The sequence below is a fragment of the Meriones unguiculatus genome, chromosome 14 (assembly GCF_030254825.1).
Source record: "Meriones unguiculatus strain TT.TT164.6M chromosome 14, Bangor_MerUng_6.1, whole genome shotgun sequence".
Classification (NCBI taxonomy): Eukaryota; Metazoa; Chordata; class Mammalia; order Rodentia; family Muridae; genus Meriones; species Meriones unguiculatus.
The window spans coordinates 49,343,946-49,358,405 of record NC_083361.1 but is presented as its reverse complement, the minus strand read 5'-3'; the positions used below and the strand labels follow the sequence as shown (position 1 = coordinate 49,358,405).

Sequence of the window (14,460 nt, the reverse complement as noted above, 5' to 3'; positions counted from 1 at the left end):
GATACCTGGAAATGTATATGGACCAAAATGTAGCTTGGCTTGTGTGTTCCAATTTGTTGTCCAAGGAAATATGGAACGAGCTTGTGGTCATGTGACATACATCACAAAATCCTCCAGAGCATTGACAATTGCAGGACAACTGGAAGGCTCAATACTGGGCACTGTAAGATGGAGAGGAACATACATGGAAGAAAGGAACAGGAGGAGGAATCCTAAAGTAGGGTTAAGAGGAAGAGCATAGAATCAAAACCGCAAATTAGGATGTTGACAAAATCTTATCTAGATAGGAACAAAGTCATTTTGCTTACTTGAATGTTTTCTCTATTCTTACCAAAATCTCTGTTGTAAAGATTAAGTACATAATTTCAGGGAACATTCACAGCTACCCGACTTGGGGCCAGTGACACCGACCAAATGCAATGTTTTGACCTCTATTTTTCTCATATGGTGTCAGAGGGGAAAGGCTCTTCAATCCTGTCACTGTGTTTCCCCACCACCTTTGACAGAATGAGCTACATGCCTCCTGCACAGTTTTGAACTTCCTTGTCAAGGCCCAGGAGTCTAGCTCTCTGGGGTTTCACTTGGTAGGTGAAAACTCATGTGTTGAGCGAAGGCCTTTCTGGATCTATGATGACAACAGGTATCTGAGGACGTTGACTGACTTGAGCAGATGTGATCTGAGGTCCAGATATGAGGGCCTCGTGAGACCCATGAGGATTTCAGAGCCTGCCTGGCACTATTCCCTCTTCAGAGAGGATGAGAACTGTGCAGTTTGGCATCAGATTCTGAGATTTTTCGAAAAAGGCCTCATAACAGTACCCATACTTGGTTTGATACTTTCTTCATTGCTTTCTATTTTCAAAGAGATAGAAATGATTCCAATTGATAGGGAGACAGCCTTTACTATAGGAGTAGGCACATATATCAGGTAGAGATGACTGTAGGTGCAAATGATATACTCAAAAAATATCTAAGAACTGATGAATTCGAACGTGGTGCTCATTCCTAGTCTCGGTCGATGTACCCTTGCACATATGTGGTAAAGTGTCAGGAGCGGCTTTTATGGCTCATGCCAGTAGTCCCAAGAATATTGGAGGACAATGACTGCCCTCGCCCTTTACCCAAAGTTGTGTAAAGGCTGACGTATAACAAATAATTCCAGGATCATTCAATTTAGATAGAGGGAAAATTGAAATGGTCTTTCCTGTTGGAGGCTGGGTAAATTCTAGATAATAATGGCTAGGTGATAAGCCAGGGCACCTGTTTGAGACATTCCCTAGTTTTATTGGTGTTCTTCAATTATGTCTTAGCTGCCAAAATCTTCCAGAGCATGTTGTGTTTACCTATCTCTTTCTCTCTCGCATGGAAACCATCTCAGTTGATCCATCATGGAAATGACAATTGGGCTTTGCTTTCTGTTATTTCTTGTTGTTGTTTCTGTTTTCCACCTGCGTACATTCTTCCTCTTATTGCAGCTCTCACACAGATGCACATCATCTCTTCTAACAAAATTTGCGTGTTACCCAAGATCTATGAAAACAACTATTCCTTTAAAAAAAGAGGAAAGATATTTCTAAAGAACATGTTGCTAGCTGGTAGACCCACAGTCCTGATAATGGAGCAGACACGCTAACTCTCCAATGAAACAAGAACGAACCACACACTGAATCTTCTTAATATCCTCATGATGAACATAATTAATTCAGAACTGACACACACATACACACACACACACACACACACACACACACACACATATATATATATATATATATATATATATATTACTACTAACAGACATTTAGGAAGCAGGAGGATAGGACACTTGGTAACTCTTGCTGGATACACAATTTCTACAACCATGGTTGAAACTTGAATATCCAATCAAGGACATCATGTAATCTAAGATGTGTAGTACAACATACTCTATTAAAAAGCAACCCATGAGTATTTGACAACAGGCTAGTCAGTTAGTGCGTACAAAACATCTTCTTTTCATGAGATTTAACCTGAAGCATGGTAGATGATTCCAATGCTCTTCCAAGTGGAAGACTTGAGTTCCATGAATCGAGACATGGTAACATACATGTAGACAAAAAGGCACCTTTGGATTCCCCTCTCTTCCAAGATGAGGTTGCATGGCATGGAAGAAATCTAAAGTCAATTATGGAATACTCTGTTGGATAAACAAGGAAAGAATTCCATGCACAGAGGATAAATTTCAATGACACCCTGAAATCTCAAAGATACCATAGGGCTTACTGACTTTCACCTCTTTGTTACTTGTTCGTTTTTACTTTGAGAAACGAGGAGGAGTTAAGAATGACCATACTGCAATGCTATAGGCAGTGCCTCTTCTTTGCTTTGTTGAACTTCCTTGCTGCCCACTGAGAGGCGTCCACACTGTGTCTGCTGGCACTGGCAAAGATGCTCTCACAGACAGCTTTTGAGGAAGCCATCAGAAGAAGAAAATTTTTGCCACAGTGGCTAAAATCTGAGGGGATTGGAAGGGAGGAAATGAATTCAATAGTTGGTTCTGGGAAATACTGAACGGCTGGTAGACTTGAAGGTCGGGACACTTTAGAAAGTCAAGGTTGCCTAGACGCATTTCCTTTTCTGATAACCTTCATACTTATTATGTTGCAGGCTAAAACTTGGAGAGGTGCTTCCCTTCTGGCAGGACAGGTAAGCAGTGACGCTGCTTCCCATGGTGTCTTTTGTTTGTAGGCAGGCTGCAGTCTCGGCTGACTAAATATTTACCTACTGTGTACCTCTAGAGATGAGAATCATTTGACGTCCCTCTTATGGCTAAACAACCTAGGCTTCATCTTGCCTCTTGCTGGTGGAACACTTGTTATGGCCCTGGCATTGTAGGGGACTTAGCTAGGTAGTCCCAACCCAAGCAAGTGACAAGGATACTACCTAATACCATTAGTATGTTGATGTGCATTTGGAAAACCATTAGTTGGGTGAAGTTATTGGACTATGTGACTTTCTTTTGTAGCTACCCTTGAAGCTTCCAATTCTAAATAATATATCCAGAAGTACTAAGAAAAGCCTTCTCCCAGCTCCTTCCCTTATGGACATTCAAGCTCAAAGAATTAAACTCTTCTTTCTGCCCTGACAGGTGTGGAACCCAAAGGAAGATGATAGGGTGTTAGGAGTCTAGACCCCTAGAGCACAAAACAATAACCCTCACAAATTTCATCTATCCTTGATCCTCTGGCGTGGATACTAAGAGAGCAACCCATGCGTTTTCACGTCCTTGTAAGTAGCATGGAAACTTGCAATCTTGCCCTCTAAAATTCAGGTGAATTGCCATAAAGTTTTCGCAGCCCCAAACAGAGCTGACAATGAACCATAATTATTCTTTTTATAAATGATTATGGATTATGTTGAGCCAGAAATCTAGTTGTCCATTGTCGGAAAAAAATCAAATCAAAACAAAACAAAACGAAGAATATTTTTGGTATTAAATGCAATGCCTTCCTTCATCTTGGAAACTGGGTGGATTTGAGTTCATTTGAAGAAACATGACATGAGAGGTGATAAGAAGAGAAGGTTCAGGAACCAGGAACACAGAACCCAACTCCTGTCCCTGTCAATGTCCTGTGGGATACCTGGAAATGTATATGGACCAAAATGTAGCTTGGCTTGTGTGTTCCAATTTGTTGTCCAAGGAAATATGGAACGAGCTGGTGGTCATGTGACATACATCACAAAATCCTCCAGAGCATTGACAATTGCAGGACAACTGGAAGGCTCAATACTGGGCACTGTAAGATGGAGAGGAACATACATGGAAGAAAGGAACAGGAGGAGGAATCCTAAAGTAGGGTTAAGAGGAAGAGCATAGAATCAAAACCGCAAATTAGGATGTTGACAAAATCTTATCTAGATAGGAACAAAGTCATTTTGCTTACTTGAATGTTTTCTCTATTCTTACCAAAATCTCTGTTGTAAAGATTAAGTACATAATTTCAGGGAACATTCACAGCTACCCGACTTGGGGCCAGTGACACCGACCAAATGCAATGTTTTGACCTCTATTTTTCTCATATGGTGTCAGAGGGGAAAGGCTCTTCAATCCTGTCACTGTGTTTCCCCACCACCTTTGACAGAATGAGCTACATGCCTCCTGCACAGTTTTGAACTTCCTTGTCAAGGCCCAGGAGTCTAGCTCTCTGGGGTTTCACTTGGTAGGTGAAAACTCATGTGTTGAGCGAAGGCCTTTCTGGATCTATGATGACAACAGGTATCTGAGGACGTTGACTGACTTGAGCAGATGTAATCTGAGGTCCAGATATGAGGACCTCGTGAGACCCATGAGGATTTCAGAGCCTGCCTGGCACTCTTCCTCTTCAAAGAGGATGAGAACTGTGCAGTTTGGCATCAGATTCTGAGATTTTTCGAAAAAGGCCTCATAACAGTACCCATACTTGGTTTGATACTTTCTTCATTGCTTTCTATTTTCAAAGAGATTGAAATGATTCCAAGTGATAGGGAGACAGCCTTTACTATAGGAGTAGGCACATATATCAGGTAGAGATGACTGTAGGTGCAAATGATATACTCAAAAAATATCTAAGAACTGATGAATTCGAACGTGGTGCTCATTCCTAGTCTCGGTCGATGTACCCTTGCATATATGTGGTAAAGTGTCAGGAGCGGATTTTATGGCTCATGCCAGTAGTCCCAAGAATATTGGAGGACAATGACTGCCCTCGCCCTTTACCCAAAGTTGTGTAAAGGCTGACGTATAACAAATAATTCCAGGATCATTCAATTTAGATAGAGGGAAAGTTGAAATGGTCTTTCCTGTTGGAGGCTGGGTAAATTCTAGATAATAATGGCTAGGTGATAAGCCAGGGCACCTGTTTGAGACATTCCCTAGTTTTATTGGTGTTCTTCAATTCTGTCTTAGCTGCCAAAATCTTCCAGAGCATGTTGTGTTTACCTATCTCTCTCTCTCGCATGGAAACCATCTCAGGTGATCCATCATGGAAATGACAATTGGGCTTTGCTTTCTGTTATTTCTTGTTGTTGTTTCTGTTTTCCACCTGCGTACATTCTTCCTCTTAGTGCAGCTCTCACACAGATGCACATCATCTCTTCTAACAAAATTTGCGTGTTACCCAAGATGTATGAAAACAACTATTCCTTTAAAAAACAAGGAAAGATATTTCTAAAGAACATGTTGCTAGCTGGTAGACCCACAGTCCTGATAATGGAGCAGACACGCTAACTCTCCAATGAAACAAGAACGAACCACACACTGAATCTTCTTAATATCCTCATGATGAACATAATTAATTCAGAACTTACACACACATACACACACAGATATATATATATATATATATATCTTACTACTAACAGACATTTAGGAAGCAGGAGGATAGGACTCTTGGTAACTCTTGCTGGATACACAATTTCTACAACCATGGTTGAAACTTGAATATCCAATCAAGGACATCATGTAATCTCAGATGTGTAGTACAACATACTCTATTAAAAAGCAACCCATGAGTATTTGACAACAGGATAGTCAGTTAGTGCGTACAAAACATCTTCTTTTCATCAGATTTAACCTGAAGCATGGTAGATGATTCCAACGCTCTTCCAAGTGGAAGACTTGAGTTCCAAGAATCGAGACATGGTAACATACATGTAGACAAAAAGGCACCTTTGGATTCCCCTCTCTTCCAAGATGAGGTTGCATGGCATGGAAGAAATCTAAAGTTAATTATGGAATACTCTGTTGGATAAACAAGGAAAGAATTCCATGCACAGAGTATAAATTTCAATGACACCCTGAAATCTCAAAGATACCATAGGGCTTATTGACTTTCACCTCTGTGCTACTTGTTCGTTTTTACTTTGAGAAACGAGGAGGAGTTAAGAATGACCATACTGCAATGCTATAGGCAGTGCCTCTTCTTTGCTTTGTTGAACTTCCTTGCTGCCCACTGAGAGGCGTCCACACTGTGTCTGCTGGCACTGGCAAAGATGCTCTCACAGACAGCTTTTGAGGAAGCCATCAGAAGAAGAAAATTTTTGCCACAGTGGCTAAAATCTGAGGGGATTGGAAGGGAGGAAATGAATTCAATAGTTGGTTCTGGGAAATACTGAACGGCTGGCAGACTTGAAGGTCGGGACACTTTAGAAAGTCAAGGTTGCCTAGACGCATTTCCTTTTCTGATAACCTTCATACTTATTATGTTGCAGGCTAAAACTTGGAGAGGTGCTTCCCTTCTGGCAGGACAGGTAAGCAGTGACGCTGCTTCCCATGGTGTCTTTTGTTTGTAGGCAGGCTGCAGTCTCGGCTGACTAAATATTTACCTACTGTGTACCTCTAGAGATGAGAATCATTTGACGTCCCTCTTATGGCTAAACAACCTAGGCTTCATCTTGCCTCTTGCTGGTGGAACACTTGTTATGGCCCTGGCATTGTAGGGGACTTAGCTAGGTAGTCCCAACCCAAGCAAGTGACAAGGATACTACCTAATACCATTAGTATGTTGATGTGCATTTGGAAAACCATTAGTTGGGTGAAGTTATTGGACTATGTGACTTTCTTTTGTAGCTACCCTTGAAGCTTCCAATTCTAAATAATATATCCAGAAGTACTAAGAAAAGCCTTCTCCCAGCTCCTTCCCTTATGGACATTCAAGCTCAAAGAATTAAACTCTTCTTTCTGCCCTGACAGGTGTGGAACCCAAAGGAAGATGATAGGGTGTTAGGAGTCTAGACCCCTAGAGCACAGAACAATAATCCTCACAAATTTCATCTATCCTTGATCCTCTGGCGTGGATACTAAGAGAGCAACCCATGCGTTTTCACGTCCTTGTAAGTAGCATGGAAACTTGCAATCTTGCCCTCTAAAATTCAGGTGAATTGCCATAAAGTTTTCGCAGCCCCAAACAGAGCTGACAATGAACCATAATTATTCTTTTTATAAATGATTATGGATTATGTTGAGCCAGAAATCTAGTTTTCCATTGTCGGAAAAATCAAAACAAAACAAAACAAAACGAAGAATATTTTTGGTATTAAATGCAATGCCTTCCTTCATCTTGGAAACTGGGTGGATTTGAGTTCATTTGAAGAAACATGACATGAGAGGTGATAAGAAGAGAAGGTTCAGGAACCAGGAACACAGAACCCAACTCCTGTCCCTGTCAATGTCCTGTGGGATACCTGGAAATGTATATGGACCAAAATGTAGCTTGGCTTGTGTGTTCCAATTTGTTGTCCAAGGAAATATGGAACGAGCTGGTGGTCATGTGACATACATCACAAAATCCTCCAGAGCATTGACAATTGCAGGACAACTGGAAGGCTCAATACTGGGCACTGTAAGATGGAGAGGAACATACATGGAAGAAAGGAACAGGAGGAGGAATCCTAAAGTAGGGTTAAGAGGAAGAGCATAGAATCAAAACCGCAAATTAGGATGTTGACAAAATCTTATCTAGATAGGAACAAAGTCATTTTGCTTACTTGAATGTTTTCTCTATTCTTACCAAAATCTCTGTTGTAAAGATTAAGTACATAATTTCAGGGAACATTCACAGCTACCCGACTTGGGGCCAGTGACACCGACCAAATGCAATGTTTTGACCTCTATTTTTCTCATATGGTGTCAGAGGGGAAAGGCTCTTCAATCCTGTCACTGTGTTTCCCCACCACCTTTGACAGAATGAGCTACATGCCTCCTGCACAGTTTTGAACTTCCTTGTCAAGGCCCAGGAGTCTAGCTCTCTGGGGTTTCACTTGGTAGGTGAAAACTCATGTGTTGAGCGAAGGCCTTTCTGGATCTATGATGACAACAGGTATCTGAGGACGTTGACTGACTTGAGCAGATGTAATCTGAGGTCCAGATATGAGGACCTCGTGAGACCCATGAGGATTTCAGAGCCTGCCTGGCACTCTTCCTCTTCAAAGAGGATGAGAACTGTGCAGTTTGGCATCAGATTCTGAGATTTTTCGAAAAAGGCCTCATAACAGTACCCATACTTGGTTTGATACTTTCTTCATTGCTTTCTATTTTCAAAGAGATTGAAATGATTCCAAGTGATAGGGAGACAGCCTTTACTATAGGAGTAGGCACATATATCAGGTAGAGATGACTGTAGGTGCAAATGATATACTCAAAAAATATCTAAGAACTGATGAATTCGAACGTGGTGCTCATTCCTAGTCTCGGTCGATGTACCCTTGCATATATGTGGTAAAGTGTCAGGAGCGGATTTTATGGCTCATGCCAGTAGTCCCAAGAATATTGGAGGACAATGACTGCCCTCGCCCTTTACCCAAAGTTGTGTAAAGGCTGACGTATAACAAATAATTCCAGGATCATTCAATTTAGATAGAGGGAAAGTTGAAATGGTCTTTCCTGTTGGAGGCTGGGTAAATTCTAGATAATAATGGCTAGGTGATAAGCCAGGGCACCTGTTTGAGACATTCCCTAGTTTTATTGGTGTTCTTCAATTCTGTCTTAGCTGCCAAAATCTTCCAGAGCATGTTGTGTTTACCTATCTCTCTCTCTCGCATGGAAACCATCTCAGGTGATCCATCATGGAAATGACAATTGGGCTTTGCTTTCTGTTATTTCTTGTTGTTGTTTCTGTTTTCCACCTGCGTACATTCTTCCTCTTAGTGCAGCTCTCACACAGATGCACATCATCTCTTCTAACAAAATTTGCGTGTTACCCAAGATGTATGAAAACAACTATTCCTTTAAAAAACAAGGAAAGATATTTCTAAAGAACATGTTGCTAGCTGGTAGACCCACAGTCCTGATAATGGAGCAGACACGCTAACTCTCCAATGAAACAAGAACGAACCACACACTGAATCTTCTTAATATCCTCATGATGAACATAATTAATTCAGAACTGACACACACATACACACACAGATATATATATATATATATATATATATATATATATATATATATATATATATATCTTACTACTAACAGACATTTAGGAAGCAGGAGGATAGGACTCTTGGTAACTCTTGCTGGATACACAATTTCTACAACCATGGTTGAAACTTGAATATCCAATCAAGGACATCATGTAATCTCAGATGTGTAGTACAACATACTCTATTAAAAAGCAACCCATGAGTATTTGACAACAGGCTAGTCAGTTAGTGCGTACAAAACATCTTCTTTTCATCAGATTTAACCTGAAGCATGGTAGATGATTCCAACGCTCTTCCAAGTGGAAGACTTGAGTTCCAAGAATCGAGACATGGTAACATACATGTAGACAAAAAGGCACCTTTGGATTCCCCTCTCTTCCAAGATGAGGTTGCATGGCATGGAAGAAATCTAAAGTTAATTATGGAATACTCTGTTGGATAAACAAGGAAAGAATTCCATGCACAGAGCATAAATTTCAATGACACCCTGAAATCTCAAAGATACCATAGGGCTTACTGACTTTCACCTCTGTGCTACTTGTTCGTTTTTACTTTGAGAAACGAGGAGGAGTTAAGAATGACCATACTGCAATGCTATAGGCAGTGCCTCTTCTTTGCTTTGTTGAACTTCCTTGCTGCCCACTGAGAGGCGTCCACACTGTGTCTGCTGGAACTGGCAAAGATGCTCTCACAGACAGCTTTTGAGGAAGCCATCAGAAGAAGAAAATTTTTGCCACAGTGGCTAAAATCTGAGGGGATTGGAAGGGAGGAAATGAATTCAATAGTTGGTTCTGGGAAATACTGAACGGCTGGCAGACTTGAAGGTCGGGACACTTTAGAAAGTCAAGGTTGCCTAGACGCATTTCCTTTTCTGATAACCTTCATACTTATTATGTTGCAGGCTAAAACTTGGAGAGGTGCTTCCCTTCTGGCAGGACAGGTAAGCAGTGACGCTGCTTCCCATGGTGTCTTTTGTTTGTAGGCAGGCTGCAGTCTCGGCTGACTAAATATTTACCTACTGTGTACCTCTAGAGATGAGAATCATTTGACGTCCCTCTTATGGCTAAACAACCTAGGCTTCATCTTGCCTCTTGCTGGTGGAACACTTGTTATGGCCCTGGCATTGTAGGGGACTTAGCTAGGTAGTCCCAACCCAAGCAAGTGACAAGGATACTACCTAATACCATTAGTATGTTGATGTGCATTTGGAAAACCATTAGTTGGGTGAAGTTATTGGACTATGTGACTTTCTTTTGTAGCTACCCTTGAAGCTTCCAATTCTAAATAATATATCCAGAAGTACTAAGAAAAGCCTTCTCCCAGCTCCTTCCCTTATGGACATTCAAGCTCAAAGAATTAAACTCTTCTTTCTGCCCTGACAGGTGTGGAACCCAAAGGAAGATGATAGGGTGTTAGGAGTCTAGACCCCTAGAGCACAAAACAATAACCCTCACAAATTTCATCTATCCTTGATCCTCTGGCGTGGATACTAAGAGAGCAACCCATGCGTTTTCACGTCCTTGTAAGTAGCATGGAAACTTGCAATCTTGCCCTCTAAAATTCAGGTGAATTGCCATAAAGTTTTCGCAGCCCCAAACAGAGCTGACAATGAACCATAATTATTCTTTTTATAAATGATTATGGATTATGTTGAGCCAGAAATCTAGTTGTCCATTGTCGGAAAAAAATCAAATCAAAACAAAACAAAACGAAGAATATTTTTGGTATTAAATGCAATGCCTTCCTTCATCTTGGAAACTGGGTGGATTTGAGTTCATTTGAAGAAACATGACATGAGAGGTGATAAGAAGAGAAGGTTCAGGAACCAGGAACACAGAACCCAACTCCTGTCCCTGTCAATGTCCTGTGGGATACCTGGAAATGTATATGGACCAAAATGTAGCTTGGCTTGTGTGTTCCAATTTGTTGTCCAAGGAAATATGGAACGAGCTGGTGGTCATGTGACATACATCACAAAATCCTCCAGAGCATTGACAATTGCAGGACAACTGTAAGGCTCAATACTGGGCACTGTAAGATGGAGAGGAACATACATGGAAGAAAGGAACAGGAGGAGGAATCCTAAAGTAGGGTTAAGAGGAAGAGCATAGAATCAAAACCGCAAATTAGGATGTTGACAAAATCTTATCTAGATAGGAACAAAGTCATTTTGCTTACTTGAATGTTTTCTCTATTCTTACCAAAATCTCTGTTGTAAAGATTAAGTACATAATTTCAGGGAACATTCACAGCTACCCGACTTGGGGCCAGTGACACCCACCAAATGCAATGTTTTGACCTCTATTTTTCTCATATGGTGTCAGAGGGGAAAGGCTCTTCAATCCTGTCACTGTGTTTCCCCACCACCTTTGACAGAATGAGCTACATGCCTCCTGCACAGTTTTGAACTTCCTTGTCAAGGCCCAGGAGTCTAGCTCTCTGGGGTTTCACTTGGTAGGTGAAAACTCATGTGTTGAGCGAAGGCCTTTCTGGATCTATGATGACAACAGGTATCTGAGGACGTTGACTGACTTGAGCAGATGTAATCTGAGGTCCAGATATGAGGACCTCGTGAGACCCATGAGGATTTCAGAGCCTGCCTGGCACTCTTCCTCTTCAAAGAGGATGAGAACTGTGCAGTTTGGCATCAGATTCTGAGATTTTTCGAAAAAGGCCTCGTAACAGTACCCATACTTGGTTTGATACTTTCTTCATTGCTTTCTATTTTCAAAGAGATTGAAATGATTCCAAGTGATAGGGAGACAGCCTTTACTATAGGAGTAGGCACATATATCAGGTAGAGATGACTGTAGGTGCAAATGATATACTCAAAAAATATCTAAGAACTGATGAATTCGAACGTGGTGCTCATTCCTAGTCTCGGTCGATGTACCCTTGCACATATGTGGTAAAGTGTCAGGAGCGGATTTTATGGCTCATGCCAGTAGTCCCAAGAATATTGGAGGACAATGACTGCCCTCGCCCTTTACCCAAAGTTGTGTAAAGGCTGACGTATAACAAATAATTCCAGGATCATTCAATTTAGATAGAGGGAAAATTGAAATGGTCTTTCCTGTTGGAGGCTGGGTAAATTCTAGATAATAATGCCTAGGTGATAAGCCAGGGCACCTGTTTGAGACATTCCCTAGTTTTATTGGTGTTCTTCAATTCTGTCTTAGCTGCCAAAATCTTCCAGAGCATGTTGTGTTTACCTATCTCTCTCTCTCGCATGGAAACCATCTCAGTTGATCCATCATGGAAATGACAATTGGGCTTTGCTTTCTGTTTTTTCTTGTTGTTGTTTCTGTTTTCCACCTGCGTACATTCTTCCTCTTAGTGCAGCTCTCACACAGATGCACATCATCTCTTCTAACAAAATTTGCGTGTTACCCAAGATCTATGAAAACAACTATTCCTTTAAAAAACAAGGAAAGATATTTCTAAAGAACATGTTGCTAGCTGGTAGACCCACAGTCCTGATAATGGAGCAGACACGCTAACTCTCCAATGAAACAAGAACGAACCACACACTGAATCTTCTTAATATCCTCATGATGAACATAATTAATTCAGAACTTACACACACATACACACACAGATATATATATATATATATATATCTTACTACTAACAGACATTTAGGAAGCAGGAGGATAGGACTCTTGGTAACTCTTGCTGGATACACAATTTCTACAACCATGGTTGAAACTTGAATATCCAATCAAGGACATCATGTAATCTCAGATGTGTAGTACAACATACTCTATTAAAAAGCAACCCATGAGTATTTGACAACAGGATAGTCAGTTAGTGCGTACAAAACATCTTCTTTTCATCAGATTTAACCTGAAGCATGGTAGATGATTCCAACGCTCTTCCAAGTGGAAGACTTGAGTTCCAAGAATCGAGACATGGTAACATACATGTAGACAAAAAGGCACCTTTGGATTCCCCTCTCTTCCAAGATGAGGTTGCATGGCATGGAAGAAATCTAAAGTTAATTATGGAATACTCTGTTGGATAAACAAGGAAAGAATTCCATGCACAGAGTATAAATTTCAATGACACCCTGAAATCTCAAAGATACCATAGGGCTTATTGACTTTCACCTCTGTGCTACTTGTTCGTTTTTACTTTGAGAAACGAGGAGGAGTTAAGAATGACCATACTGCAATGCTATAGGCAGTGCCTCTTCTTTGCTTTGTTGAACTTCCTTGCTGCCCACTGAGAGGCGTCCACACTGTGTCTGCTGGCACTGGCAAAGATGCTCTCACAGACAGCTTTTGAGGAAGCCATCAGAAGAAGAAAATTTTTGCCACAGTGGCTAAAATCTGAGGGGATTGGAAGGGAGGAAATGAATTCAATAGTTGGTTCTGGGAAATACTGAACGGCTGGCAGACTTGAAGGTCGGGACACTTTAGAAAGTCAAGGTTGCCTAGACGCATTTCCTTTTCTGATAACCTTCATACTTATTATGTTGCAGGCTAAAACTTGGAGAGGTGCTTCCCTTCTGGCAGGACAGGTAAGCAGTGACGCTGCTTCCCATGGTGTCTTTTGTTTGTAGGCAGGCTGCAGTCTCGGCTGACTAAATATTTACCTACTGTGTACCTCTAGAGATGAGAATCATTTGACGTCCCTCTTATGGCTAAACAACCTAGGCTTCATCTTGCCTCTTGCTGGTGGAACACTTGTTATGGCCCTGGCATTGTAGGGGACTTAGCTAGGTAGTCCCAACCCAAGCAAGTGACAAGGATACTACCTAATACCATTAGTATGTTGATGTGCATTTGGAAAACCATTAGTTGGGTGAAGTTATTGGACTATGTGACTTTCTTTTGTAGCTACCCTTGAAGCTTCCAATTCTAAATAATATATCCAGAAGTACTAAGAAAAGCCTTCTCCCAGCTCCTTCCCTTATGGACATTCAAGCTCAAAGAATTAAACTCTTCTTTCTGCCCTGACAGGTGTGGAACCCAAAGGAAGATGATAGGGTGTTAGGAGTCTAGACCCCTAGAGCACAGAACAATAATCCTCACAAATTTCATCTATCCTTGATCCTCTGGCGTGGATACTAAGAGAGCAACCCATGCGTTTTCACGTCCTTGTAAGTAGCATGGAAACTTGCAATCTTGCCCTCTAAAATTCAGGTGAATTGCCATAAAGTTTTCGCAGCCCCAAACAGAGCTGACAATGAACCATAATTATTCTTTTTATAAATGATTATGGATTATGTTGAGCCAGAAATCTAGTTTTCCATTGTCGGAAAAATCAAAACAAAACAAAACAAAACGAAGAATATTTTTGGTATTAAATGCAATGCCTTCCTTCATCTTGGAAACTGGGTGGATTTGAGTTCATTTGAAGAAACATGACATGAGAGGTGATAAGAAGAGAAGGTTCAGGAATCAGGAACACAGAAACCAACTCCTGTCCCTGTCAATGTCCTGTGGGATACCTGGAAATGTATATGGACCAAAATGTAGCTTGGCTTGTGTGTTCCAATTTGTTGTCCAAGGAAATATG

General features: G+C 41.1%; 4 non-coding genes across 4 annotated transcripts; all 4 read left to right on the top strand.

The window, feature by feature from the left end:
* Nucleotides 1-621: 621 nt before the first annotated feature.
* LOC132647722 (small nucleolar RNA SNORD109A) lies at nucleotides 622-686 on the top strand. The gene has a single exon (XR_009586066.1). It is a non-coding gene; the product is annotated as a small nucleolar RNA SNORD109A (small nucleolar RNA).
* A 3,550-nt stretch (nucleotides 687-4,236) lies between these two features.
* Nucleotides 4,237-4,301, top strand: LOC132647664 (small nucleolar RNA SNORD109A). The gene has a single exon (XR_009586010.1). It is a non-coding gene; the product is annotated as a small nucleolar RNA SNORD109A (small nucleolar RNA).
* Nucleotides 4,302-7,816: 3,515 nt separating this feature from the next.
* LOC132647663 (small nucleolar RNA SNORD109A) lies at nucleotides 7,817-7,881 on the top strand. Its single transcript, XR_009586009.1, has one exon. It is a non-coding gene; the product is annotated as a small nucleolar RNA SNORD109A (small nucleolar RNA).
* A 3,547-nt stretch (nucleotides 7,882-11,428) lies between these two features.
* Nucleotides 11,429-11,493, top strand: LOC132647662 (small nucleolar RNA SNORD109A). Its single transcript, XR_009586008.1, has one exon. It is a non-coding gene; the product is annotated as a small nucleolar RNA SNORD109A (small nucleolar RNA).
* The last annotated feature ends 2,967 nt before the right edge of the window (nucleotides 11,494-14,460 follow it).